The following is a 14,538-nucleotide window of genomic DNA, read 5'->3' on the forward strand; positions in this document are numbered from 1 at the left end:
CGTTCTATGATTCTGGATTGATAATGTAGACCGAACAGATGTTTTGCTGTGTTTTCCTCTGGTATTTACCACCCTGGGTTTTATGTGAATAGGAACTTGAAATGATCTGCAGAATCCTTCTCAACTCAGAGCATGTAGGTATCTTACCTTACCTGTTGCTGTCTAGAACTGAGTATACCACTGGAGACCTTACAGTGCAAGTACATGTATACTTTCATGACACAGATGCTGTGCAAATAAAAAAGAAAACAAAAATTTAAAAATCTATATGAATATAGATATATATATATATAAAGGTAGAGCTATATTTACATAGATATATGTAGATACATGTATGGATGTACCTGGATCTCTAAATCTCTTTATGTCATCTCTACCTCTAAAATTATATCAGTAGTGACACAGATACTGATATAGATGCATGTATACACTAATACATGTATGTTTTCACCACAAGCAATGAAATTTCAGGGTTTTTTTAATTACCTACTAAACTCACAGGCTGCCTAGCATGAAATTTAATTAATGCCAATTAACTAGAGGTGGAGGAAGCAGAAAATTAATGTGACTCATTTATTTTCCATTCTACTGCAATGTCCCCCTATTTATGTCCCTTAAAGCATTTTTTTTCCAGATTTCAGCTCTCAGTCTGTACAAATTATTGATTCTGATGCTATTTGCACAGAAAGGGTATAGATAAACTACAGTATTCATTTTGGTCCTATTTTTATTGTAGCTACCCACACTATTGTGTCTTAAATTATCTCAAATAAACCAGAATCTTATCCTTGTTTATATAAATCTTTAAGCTCCTTCAGCTTTGTTAATCTACTCTTCTTGGAGAGGAACCTTTCCTTCCTTCCTCCCTTCCTTTTGAGAACTAGTGATGCTTTGTACCAGATTGGCAAGGTTTTTTCTAATAGCTCTCAGCATGTACTACACTGGGTTACTCAATGCATGTAAATGCAAAGTATGACTTTGTATTGTTTGGGACCACCACACATAGACCTTACGAAAGTTCTCAGTGACATACAGTGCTACTGTTTCTAACTATCTGCACTTTTAAAAAAGTATCACTTTCTCCTAAGTTTATGTAGTTCATCTGCCATTTAAAAAGTAGTGAAATACTTTTCAAGTAGAAATTGAGATCCACTTTTTGTCATGATGCCAGGAACTTTAATCCTGTACTGGTTATGGTTAATACTTAAGATACATTTTAGTTCGAATCAAAACTCAAACTATGGATATATACTAGTCCTAGTGTGTTACGCACACAGATCCATACACAATCTATAGGAATCATTTGTTGTCATATGCAATTTTTGAGGAAATCTTTCCTATTTATTTGAAATCATCATTTGTATATTACTAGACGTTACTGAGTGTATGTCTTGAGTAATCAAGGTAACTATGGGCCTATGTCTGTGTAAAACAGTGCAGTTCACTATTTAATCAAATAAGTGCTTTGCAAAAATAATCCTTAAAGTAGTTAAAAATCTATTCAACCTGTAGGCTTCTAGTTTTGGGAGTGGTATGAACTAGAGTCTCAACACATTTGGGACAGAAAAAAAATTATGGGGGCCTTTATGTATTTGAAAAGTTCATTTTTTGTGGATCTACAATGTATGAATCTGTTATGAAAGTTTGCTCTGAAATGTAAATATCAGTTGCATGGGTACAAATTCAAATGGTAAATAAATTATTATAATGAGTACCATTGTCAGAAATGATAAATCTTTCATTCCAGCAGTGCTAAGAGTTACATTTCTGAATGTGCAACACTAGGTATATTCCTAAAGCATTATCTATTAAATTTAACCTTTCAGTATGGATGAACATCTTGTATTTTAATTTTAATTTCCTTTTTTTTTTTTGGACAAAATTATCAATCAGTGATACAGTCTAGCCACTTCCTAATTTACTCCCCCTTTTGACTTCACAGCTGTTATTTCCTCCTTTCCTAATGAAAGCTCCAGGGAAAGGTTCTCAACCAGTAGGTTGTTTTGGCCACTTGTAGCTGAGAGCAACTGTACCAACATCTTTGAGAGTTTCTTATCTTTAATTGCCTTAAAATGTTAGAAGTACATTAAATACATTAGATACTTTTCTGATTTGAAAGTCCTTTTGTTTGCTGCAGGGATGGTTTACCATCACAGGTAGATTTCGAAGGACAATAACTGGAAGTGCAGGCACACAAGAAGCTTGGATTTTATCAAAATGTGACAAATGCTTTTAAAACATTATGAAATCATTACTTCAAGTGATACATGAGTTCTCAGCCTTGATGCTAATACTACCACTACTACTGCTAGTACTACTACTACTACTGCTAGTACTACTACTGCTAAGCAAAGAACAATATCTTCAGTGTTACAGATAAAGTAGTTCTATCGCCATGAAGGAAATTGAAGAGATCCATTAATTTTATTTAGGATACAAGGAGTTTTACTTATTATCTTACCCCTAGAAAAGGTATAAATACAATCCAGAAAACTGTCTTTCTGGTAAGGACAGAAGTCATGTATAACAAAAATTCAAAACCACTAAGAGCAATATATGGTTTAATTTCTGGTAATCCATGGAATGCTATTAAGAGAAAGGAATGAAGAGTCTACATTATTTTTAAGTATATTTCCATTTCTTTAGCAAGTCTGAATTCTCATTAAAAGTGAAATTACCTTTTACATTTGGGAAGCAAATGTAAGGATTATTGCAAATCTTTCAGGAAATGGGAAAATATTTTTTGTAACATAATAATTTTATGTTTACTCTGAGGGAAATGGAAATTTTCATCAGATGGAATCATTATAAGAACACAGATTCAGCACTCATTTTTACTCTGGGTAAGGGAAATGCACAGAAGCAATTTCACTGGCTTCAGTGGGACTAGTCTTATTGCAAAATGTTAGTCATCCTGAATATGGGTTCCGGAATGTGGCACAAGTACAGATAGCTCTCCTGACGAATAGTTTAAACTACTACAAGAATTTCCTTTCGAAATAAGTATGTTTTCCTGGGTTTTTTTCTTTTACTACACAGGCAAAATGAGTTCCAGGAGATTACCCACAACCGGTATCTATGTCTTAAAAATCAGAAGAAAGAACTTTTTTGCAGTATCTTCTTACTGCAAAGTTTGATATTTAAATCTATTATTATTAAAAAAAAAAAAAAAAAGAATAATTCAAACCATGTAAAAGTATTGTGATAAACAACAAAATAAGCAGGTAAAATCAATCAGAAAACAGCATTGCAAACTTAAACAAACACATTTTAATATATTCTTATTGTAAAATATTTTATCATTCTTCTTAGAATTTGCATAGGTTATGCTTGGGTTTACGTCTCTAAACATGTATGTATATACATATAAGTATAAATACATATGTATATATAAAATACATAAAAGTTCTGTTCATAAACTGGGGCTATTTTTATTTGTTATAATCAAATATGAATAGTTTACTGATACTTTTCAATCATAGAGAACTTATAACTGCTGGATTTCAAAATGCTAATTTTAATTTCTACTGTTAACTACTTGTTCTTTCAAACAGAAGTAATGGGATAAATTTCTCCTTTATCCCCAACACACAGCATTTTCACTTTACCTCTTCATCATCTCCTTAGGAGCAAATATGGAATGATGGAATACAGAGGAAATAAAGAACAATTACTTTGGTAAGATCTTTAGCTGAGGTTGTTAGATCATTATATTTTTTAAATTTCCTTTATTGAACACTCTTTTACAACTTGATGTTTTATTGAATTCTTTTTTAAGAGGTGCCAAAATATAAATGTCAAATTCTATCCTACTGATTATCAATATAATAGGTCATAATTTTTTGAAAGTAATGGCTAAACCTAATTATTCTTGTATGTATTGCCAATAGGCTTGTATGCATTATTAATTGACTTCAACTGAACTATTAAAAAATGTAAATTGAGACAAGCTCCCTATGAAAGTTGTTGTGTAGTTTGTCTAAAAGGATGGAAAGGCCTACTGTTTCCACCCCCAAACATAAAAACATTATTCCTAGTTTTCTCTATTACACAGAGTCTTTTCTTGAGTGTAATTTACAAAGACTATGTTTTGAATTTCGCCAAATGGTTTAGGAGCTCTTTCTCAATGTACTCATATACAATGGGAAAATGCTGTTAATGTTTTTTGGAAAATGGAATCTCTAAGTATCAACATGCATGGCCTAAAACTGTAATATCCTTCCAGGAAGAATTTCCATGAAGTTGGGGATTATTTCCCTCAAATAGGGTTTGTGAGGACAAAGAAACTTAGATATTGTCCAGCACATAGAAAATTTTTACTGACATAAACCTCTCTAACATTTGCATTTTCATATCAGGAGTTAACTAATATGAAAGCTACATTTGTATGAGATAGGGAAACAGGATCTAAAATGATGTTGTCTTCATGTTGCTATTATTCTTACTATTAAAAATTGCGAAATTTAATCATAGAATTTTGCATTTTACTATCAATGGAATACATTGGTCATCACTTTAAGCATTCCGTTTTGCAGTGGCAGAAATATATTTCCAGAGAAACATTCGTGGTTGTTTCCGGTATCAAATTTAAGTGTTCAAGGCACATGTGAATATTGATGTATTCATACAGAGAAACTGAAGGACTGTGGAAATGGAGGCCCTATTCTATCCCTGATTCTGACACAGAGCTACTCCATAACTGAGACCAAGTCAACTCTCCGTGCAATAATATCTGTGTATGGGATGAAGACAGTGCCATTCATGTCCTTTTGTTATCTTTCTGAGATTGAGGAACAGAGATTATAATTAGCATACTTAATTTCCTATATTTTCTATAATAACTATACACACTATGCATTAAAAAATATTTTCTTTCCAAAACTAACTCATTTTAGAGCTTTCTTTTGAGATGCAGTATACATTCAGTGGTTTTCAGTTTTCCTGAAGTTAGTAACAACATTTTCCTAGAAGTATCCAAGGCTCAGTTTTGCTGGGATTTTGCACTGCAAACACATAGTATGATCTGCTTAAGATATGCCTCTCCTGTTCAGTCATGCTTGGCAAGTAGTCCTCGATGCCACTGGGGTATTTTTATCATGATCAGTCACTGAAAGTCAGGAAAATAACTCGCCTTTTGCCATTCAGCAATTTTGTATGTGTTTAAAAGACAAAAGGAGAAAGTTATTAAAATAATGATGACTGCTGTTATAAAAATTATTTTTGTTCATTTCCCTTTGCTTTGTTTTCCCTCTCCTCCCATCCCTTTTAGCAAAATTTTGGATTTATTCCTACAAATGACTTTTCATAAACCCTTCCACTGACATGTGGAATGCAGTTAGCTTTCACTCAGGCATCTCTATTCATGTTCAAATATTAGTGCTTCTGCAGATAACATTTGCATGTAACACCTGCTGCAAGCCTTAGAAATTCAGAAGACATTCTGATATGAGTGGGAGATGCATTTTTATCTAGGCTTTTGCTCCAATTGCCTTCTGCAGTTAAATAGCTCTGACTTCATAGAAGAAACACGTAACATTATGTATCTATAGTGTCTTATTTCTTATATCCCAGTCTGTATACTCCAGTTTTCTTATAAGCATAAGATTTGTGCAGAAATTGGGAGAATTTTTAATCCGTGGTCATGACTGAATTCTGATTTTCAGTAAGGTCTTCCTGTGACTGTAGAACAGTTTGCAAAATTGGGAAAAAATGGGAAAGAAGGAATAAAAGGAGAACAGTTCTGTGCTTCTGTTTCTCTCAGAAAACAGTTGCAAGAATCTGTGTGTTTATGCCATCCTACAATAAATGAAAATTCTGAGGTAATGGATGTTCCTTCATATGTGTCCTGTTATCATCATTCAACAGGAGACATTAGTCTACCTTGTTTTGTCTCCCAAACAAACTTGTCTTCAGAGGAAATTATCTGTCCTGTTACTTTCTGTCTCTACTTTTCAAACGTTTCTGCCAGTAGATTCCTTGCAACCCATATTGTACAGATTCAGAAACCATGTCCTGATGCCAGGGCATAAGTGAGTGGCAGAACTAAGTTGCACAGTTCTTTCTGCAGCATTGTGAGTGATGACATTTAAACTAGTGGATTTATTACATTTTTTTCTGGTGGATAATTTGGGGAATGAAATCATCCTTATTGGCTGATCCCATGATGAGAGGGCGTCTCTGCCAGTACCATGCAACCACTGCTGAGATCAACATCCTTGTGAAGCAACAGCTAGGTGAGGGTAGAACACAGATCCCTGCACATGGGCTTCTGTCTGGTGGGAAGGACAGTCTTTTCAGAATGGTCACTTCTGCTGAAAAGCCTGAAAATGCTGAAAGCTTGAAGCATTTTTGCTGTGGAGCTGTTGAAAACATATGGCAGAGCTGTTTTTCTCCACATTTTCTCTACAAACTGCATCACCAAACTGCTTTTCATGTTTAGGTGAGATGTACTGGTTGCATATAAAACATAATTTTCCACAATAATGGCTGTAAGACAACTTCTGAAATGAAATATTCTACTATATTCACAAGATAAACATGAAAAAGCTTTGATTGCTGAAATCACTCCATCAAGTTTAAAAAGACTTGTCAACAATTTTAGGTACCAGATTCGTATATATTAGTAATAATAATACAGTTACATTTCTCCGTTTAAAATTAATCTTGTTTATCTAACTTAAAAAAAACAAAACAAAACAAGAATTATTTCTTTCATAGATATTTGACTGTATAATGTGACTTTGTAAAAGTTTTATGTTTTTTACTAGAAAATCACCTTAGTTATAAACATATTTCATTCTGTCTTGAATTTACGTTATTACGTAGTGAAGTACAAATGACAGGGCAATGTATTTTACCTGTCAAATTGACATACAGATAGTAAAATGCCTTTTTTTTTAATCTAACATAGTTCTTAAAATAGAGTTCTTAAAAGTCATAGAAAAATTATAACACAAGGCTTATAAATATTTAATAATTCCTCTCAATTTTTGGAATAGAAATTAACATTTCAAATAGGAAGAATGACTTGGAAACAACAATTTTTAAATATCTGTCATTAGCAATTCCTATCACTACAACCAATATTATTTATTAAACAAACCTTTTGATTGCATCACTGAAACTATTGCAAGTATTATACTTATGTTTTTATCCGTATTTACCCTTACCATAAGTAGCTAGTGTAGCATTCAGCAATGAAACATAATCTTGCTGTGATTTCAGTAAAATACAAGTTTTATCACTGACTTTAATAAGGGTAAGACTTGCACATTGGCTGTAAATTTGTCTACTAAAAATGGAAATTATCTTAAGAAAATATCATTCTATTTTCTGACCTGTGACTTAACTGTATGACAAGGTAAGTAGCCACTGTATGCACATTGCCTTACAACAGCAAAGGATATAAATTTCCTTTTAATTCATATGAATCATTCTGCCTTTGAAGCTTATAGAGTGAAATTCAATGGATATGACAGTGTGTTTCTTGCATGTGAGAAGAAAAGGCAAAATGTCATTCATTGGGTAATTGTTTTCTGCTGGTTACTTCAGAATCAAGTGGTCAGTGTGACCTTTTATATTTTCTGTTTTGCTTTCTTGTGTGAATCTCTGATTATATATATTGGGCTGACAAGGTTGTTTGGAAGCGCTTCTGGAATGCATCCTTGCACTTTAAGCCTACTGACTTTGACTTACCGTTATGGATATCTAAAGGTACATGTCCCTCAGTTCTCAGTATTTCTGAACCCTGAGTTGCCACTTCTCCCCTTAACACATATAAAAAACCCCCACTAATTTTGCTACTCCCACTAAAGAAAAACAAATTAAAGCAGTCATTCTTAGCAGTAGTAAAGATCTCTATTTTTTCATCCTTCTTAGCTGGGTTTGTTTTTATTAGATGTTTACCAGAAAAACAAATGTGAAAGAAAGAAAAAGATGATAGCTTCTATCTGGACAGGTGAAAAAGCATCCTGCACAAAAGTTAGGTTATATTGTTACTGTCATATGGCAGTAAAAACTGAGTAATATCAAATAGTATTGCCAAAAAGCATATGAATTGCTAGTTTCCTAATGTGCATATCAGTTGTCATATATACAGCAACAGATGTTTAGATTTCAGCAATTTAGTGTGTTTTTGTTTCTGAGTTGTATAAGAGAAATATCCCCAAAGTGTTCCGCTGATACTGCCCTTCCATACCCCACGCCCCTCACCTAAAAAGTGCCTGTAAGACATCCTTAAGGCACTTCTAAAGAAAGTATCTGCTCTTTTGCTGTCAGGAATTCCCGTGCTAAAGAAAGTTAATCTACTCACCCAGTCTGTCACTGTGAGCCTAGCTTTGTCCGTTCAGTGCTGCTTCTCTACCTGCTTCCTCCCTTCTGCATTTTACCGTATCTCCAGCGCTGAATGCACTTGCATCTCTCTAGGGCTCCCTCTCTCCCAGCATCACTTTTAAGTCAGGCAGTCAGCGAGCAGAAGCAAAAGGGACTCTCTATCTGATTGGTTTCCATTCAGTGCCCCTGATTAATAAGAACCGTCCCTCACAGGGAGAGGTGTTGCTGCCCCTAACAGAGATGTTGCTGCTGATAGAGCCGCAGTGCTCAGCGTGAGAGGGTTTGGGGCTGGGGGGGACGGGGCGACGGCTTTGCCAGCCAAACAGTGATTTGTAACTGAATGCAGTGGGAGGGTTTAGAGAGGAGGGCTTTGTTAAGAATCCTCTTATTAACTGAGGCTTAAATACAGAGACTCATGCTACCACCTGAGTTTGGTCTGTTTTAATAATAGGGGTAAAGGCATACCCATAACCTGTGAATTATGTGAAGAAAAATTTTCTTTAATATCTATACTAGCAATACAGTGCCATTTGTGTGCAATACACATTGGAGAATCCAAAATTATCCTGTAACACTACTACAGTGACAAATGATTTTAAGGTGAAAGAAAGCAAAGTATGTGAGATTTCTCCCTGCACTCAATATGTTTACAGCTGTAGCGTCACTTACGGATATTGATAATGATGGGCTTGTCACTGTACCTGAAAGTGGACATAATACAAAGTTACAAGAGGTGTTTTGGGAATTGTGACTAATATTGTTCAAGTCATTGTCTGAAATACACAGTTTTACTAGCAACAGTAATGAGTTTCCTGCTTTCTAGTGCAGCCTGTTTGGGTACAAGTAATCACTGCTCTGTACTATGACACCAGATGTTTGATATCACAGAATATTGTGGTTTGCTTGAACTAGTATTTTCAAGTGAAGCATAACATGTCTTACTAAACGAGAGAACTGTATTATAAGTATTGTAAATTCTGGATTTTTATATACTTATGTGTATATATATGCATCTCTTTGTTCATTTTTTGTGGGTTTCCAGCTACTAATGACTATTTCATTCAACAAGATAAGATAAAAATTTGAAATGGGATTTTTAGGAACAAACTGATGTCACTTTCTGTGCTGACAAACCCTGAAGATAGTTTTCATCAAAAGTCCATTGTGGGCACCATAGAATAACATGAAATGTTTCAAAGTGTAGTTCTCTGGTCTTGTAGCAGGATTAATTTAGTACCAAAATTTCCTCTTAGATGAATCATGAGGCTACTTTGTAGTTTTGAAATGTTATTAGGGCTGTGCTTTCAGTAGCTGGAGTGAAAGAAGATACCAGTTTATTCTGGCAGAGAAACTGTACTGTGACAAAAGGAAGGTTTACATCAAATAGACAAGTGGGAAACCTAAATAAATTATTTTTTTTTTTTTAGGCTGTTATTATTGCTTTAATAGTAACATTTATGAGCTCAACAGACTCATATTCACCCTATACGGTTCTTAGCGAGAACCAATTCACCATTAGATCCCATCTGAAATTATTAAGGGATTAATACAGTTCACATAGATATAAGTCAGAGCCTTTCCATTGATTTAAGTGGCAGTTAAATTTGACTCTGAATGAACTAGATCTTCTCTGTGAATGCTACACATCCATGAAAACAATATTTGTATATCCATAACGGACTGCAGAATTTGGTCTGATATTTCTAAAATCAGAAAACAAAATCTAGACCCAGAACAAAATCAATTAATGTACTTCAGGTAAAACACAAAAAGTAAAGTTTTCATTCATAGTTTCATCCCAAAGTTGGTCCACTTTAGCAGTGGAAACTACTGAAAAAAAATACTTTGCATAATTTTTGTCTCAGTATTTACATGGGAGAGCAAAAGGAAAAGTTACAGACAAGTGTATATCTCTGATGTCCTAAGGCCCCAGTGTAGCCTTAAATCTTGTGGATCCTAAGAAGATATTTTCTTAATAGGAAGATGTCTGGATGATAAGAAGGCATGAGTAATGGCTCTACTTTTTCATTGTATTGGCTTTTTTCACTCTTTTGGCTTCTTTTTGGGAACGTTGCGGCTACTCTAATCAATAATAGGAAATTATCCAGGTACAGAGGAATACCAGAAACATGAGAGGTGGACAAAGTATCTTTTCACAATACTTTCTTGAGCTTATTCGGTGGTATCTGAGGAATGGAGCCCTGATTAAAGACTGTCATAGATCTGTTCATAACAGTCTTAGGACATTCAGGTAAATGGGAGTGGCCCCATTTTTGTTAATGCCATCTACAAATTTGTAGTAAAATAAGCAACTTTATTTATATTAGACAGTGTAATGCCTGCTCTCTAACATGTACTTTTCATTTTATTGTAAATATGGCACAGTGACTACTATAGGGAAAGAAATTAAAATTACGTACATTCACAAAAAAACCCAAAAAACAAAGCCAAAACATTTCTAATGCAAACAGTGTTGCATGATGGGGGTTAAAAGTTTTGTAACATACACTGTAAATGGAATAGACATCAAAAGTAGGCCAAAAAAGGAAAAAGCGTAGGTGTGACAGCAAACAGGGAGAGATGGGTGGAAATCTAAGCCTGTGCTCTAACACGCAGAAGGCTACTCCATATAGGGGAGGAATACAAAATGCTCCTTCTGAGAAAGAGTGGGCAGTGGAAAGATATGGAAAAGCAGAAAGTGCACCAAAAGGATAAGGCAGGATTGCTTTTATTGCAAGACAGGCTATATTTCAGTTTTATATTTAATGAAGTCTCTTTTGGAATCGGGTCTCTTCTCTTTTCAACCTTATTCATCTTTCTTTTTTTACATTCATAAAGATTTGTCTGCTAGCATCCATGGGAAGCAGTGATTACATACCCACTCTTCGTTGAAATTCCAAACATTTCCGTGTTTCACAGAGGCTAAGATCACTCAGCAGTGCACAGAGTTGGGCTGGCTGCCATGTTAAATCATTCTGAGTTCAATCACTGTTTCCCATCGGTTTTTCTTTTCCTGACATGTTTGCACTTAACATGTTTAAGCAAAACTAAAAGCAAATAAAACTTCAGAAAGGGAAAGGAATAATCTATTTTTATCCCTAGGTTTTTCTACCTATATGTATTCAACAGATGATATCTAGAAATCTTCCAGTGGAACTGATATCTTATGTGATTTTTTCCCATGCTTCTGACAAGCCAAGGCAGACCTGAATTTTCACAAATCTATGTTCCCACAAATTTCCTAGGGTCTGTAAGGAAATTTTAGTCTGGGGTTTAGTAGTAACAACTTCTCTTCATTATACCACTTCAATATGAGTTTTTTCCATTGTTAGAAATCTTAAATATGTATTTAATCTGTCTTAAATAAGAGACCCTGTGTGATGCCAAAAAAGAACAGTGCTGAACAGAATGGAACAATCAAGAAACATATAAATAAGAAAAGCTCCCTGAGATACACATGAACAAAGCTAACAGCTGGGTAACTTCAACTCTGCTCATTTTCATCAGAGCCATCTTTATGTATCAGATTCTGATACATAAAGAAACTGGATCAAATAATTATCACTAGTTGAAAAACTAATCTGAAACACATCTGTATTTTCACTTAGTCAATCATTTCAAAAGATTGCCATTAGCTTCTTTTGCAGCTTTTCTCTTAGCTTTCTTCTCTCTTTATATGAAAGACTTTATATGATCCATTTGTCAAAGAATATGATAAAGTGCATAACTTTGAAAGATTGTTGGACCATCATTGTGTGAGTAGCCACAGGCAGGCAACCAGAACAACCACAAATCCACTGCTGAAATGCATAAAGTAAATTTATTTCATTATCTCACTAACTGGAGGATCACGAAGCAAGACCTGGGCACAGACGCACATGCAGGAACACAAACATTGTTAGGCTCAGTTCATCCTGGAGGGAGGTGGGTCCCCTGTTTGAACCCATTTATCAAGGGCCCACACGTGTAGTTCACCACTATGCTGTCATCTTCTCTGTGTTTTTTCATGATCTCTGAGCTTTGATCTTCTTTCTCCCAAAACAGGAAGCTCAAGAATATCCGTGAGAGTGCCTCCAAGTTTCTCAAAACACCTACGTTATCTCTACACAGAAATTCTACTTCTCAGAACAGACAGAGAGGATAAACAGAAGTAGGCGTAATATAGGGGGTTTCCCACACTGTTGTTGTCCAGGCCTTGGTAAGCCCAGCTGCAAGGTCATTTGAGTGAATCTACCATCCTCCTTGCCATTCTTCTGGTTTAACCCTTTCCTCCCAAGAATTGCTAAATCAAACCTGGCAAGCACTAAATTTTGGCTGGCCCCAGCCTATGTATATCCTATACAGAGGATAGGTCATAAGAGAGAGAATAAGAAATCTCGTATTTCTTTCCCACTTCTGAACCTCTTCCCTTGATACAATTGTGCAAGAAACAACCACTCTGTCTTGTTTGAAGGAGAATTATATTTCTTTATATGGCTCCAAGTTCCCAGAAAAAGACATGAGAGGAGGGAAAACATGTATATGGGAAGGAACATATATCATGACCAAAATGTGATAAGAACAATTAGACATTGCTAAACTTTGAGCTGTTTAAAATAAAGCAAAGCTAAAACACACTCATAAAGCAATCCAGTGTAACACAGACCATTGAGTTAGGCAAACATCTCCAGACTTATTTGTCTATCTGGTTTGAGAAATACAGTAGTAAAATATTTAGTTAAGGATATATTTAATAATCTGTTTCATAGCTTAGTCTGTATACAGCATTTTTAAAGTAAATTAAATCCCTAAATTTAAATTTTTCCTGGTTTGGTAAAAACCCGGTTATTTATTTAGATAGTTGGTGTAAATTGATTGGAGTTATATGCATACACACACATGCATATGCGTATTTACATACATGTACCTATTCTCCATTTATTTCAATAAGAAAGCTTATCTATCTTTGTAAGTCAAGATTCAAAATTTGAATTCAGTATCATATTTAACTTGATTTTATGGGTTAAATATGTAGAAACACATTTTTAGAAAACCCTAGTAGTTTCAAATTTATTGATTTATTTTTAATTATTTTTTTGTCATCCATAAATCAATGGTATTTATCACTGTTATCTTGCTTTCTTTCATCAGTCTGCAGATATACTGTTTTGAAATATTACAATAAGATAAATCTGGGTTAGGTTCTGCTGAACTGAAGTTTTAAAACATCAAACCAGATTTTACAGCAGCAAGGCCTTAATGATTTTCATGCCTTTAATCAGTTCAAAGCTTGTTAAGATTTTGAAAGTACATAGTAATCAATGTTACTATGTATAAAAATTGAAGTGTTCAGATTTTCAATCAATTTATCAAAATGGTCATAGAAGTATGATTTATTGCATACACAAAAAGTAAAGTGCAGTATCTAACGACAAATATTGGATGGATAGTACTGACACTTGAAGAGAAAGTATAAAGTCATCTGCATGAAAGTGTGCGTGCCAAGTTGAGTTTCAAGTCACAACTGTTTTATTAACTGACTTCCTTAGAACTTTATTTTTTATTCTTATATAAACATTTTTTGCATGATTTTCTAGAACTGCTAACAATCTTTAACACAGATTTTTTCTTGAAAATACTGGTTCACTGAAAGTATTGACAAATGTTGGTTGCTTCTTGTTTTTTTCCTTTATCAATTCTTTTGCGGACAAAATTATGAACATATGATTCCTACATGAAATGCAACTTTATAAAATTATTTAAATGCATTGTTTTGATTGACCTAATCCTAATAGCTTTCATTTGCATCTTAGTCTGCAAATGTTTTGAAACTATTTTGCTTGGGGATAAAGCCTCCCATTTCCCAGAAATTTGAAAAATCACATTGAATGGAAACCTTACTGACCTCTCTGCAGTAACTATCCAAATAATTGTAATATCAATACACTTTTACAAGATGCATTTGTGAAGAAAATTAGCTTAATTTGCAGTGGTGAAATAATGAACTTACATATTCTATTGGTACAAGAAATAAGGCAATAATTTGATCTGGATAACCTGAATCCACTTTTTACTCAAACTCAAAAATCATCCTGACCTCCAAACATTAATAAAATAGGGCTTCTTAAATATCAATAAAAATATGCAAGACTCCTGGCTAGTCCAACACAGCATATGTTCCAACACAGGGTGAACCTCTACGTATACTGCTTAAAGAGCAGAAGACCA

The 14,538-nt window shown here is 34.3% G+C and overlaps 1 protein-coding gene across 2 annotated transcripts in view; it reads right to left on the reverse strand.

Moving 5' to 3' along the window:
* The window catches only part of CDH9 (cadherin 9), a 99,498-nt gene extending 90,899 nt beyond the window's left edge, over positions 1-8,599 (reverse strand). Inside the window, exon 1 of one of the 2 annotated variants that reach the window (XR_007630889.1) lies at positions 8,312-8,599. The gene's annotated coding sequence lies outside the window, so the exon portion shown is untranslated. The remainder of the gene's footprint in view (positions 1-8,311) is intronic. The other variant, XM_050332140.1, reaches the window with a different exon arrangement.
* Between the last annotated feature and the right edge of the window lie 5,939 nt (positions 8,600-14,538).

Source organism: Myiozetetes cayanensis, unplaced genomic scaffold, assembly GCF_022539395.1.
Source record: "Myiozetetes cayanensis isolate MyiCay16 unplaced genomic scaffold, myiCay2020 scf1, whole genome shotgun sequence".
Lineage (NCBI taxonomy): Eukaryota > Metazoa > Chordata > Aves > Passeriformes > Tyrannidae > Myiozetetes > Myiozetetes cayanensis.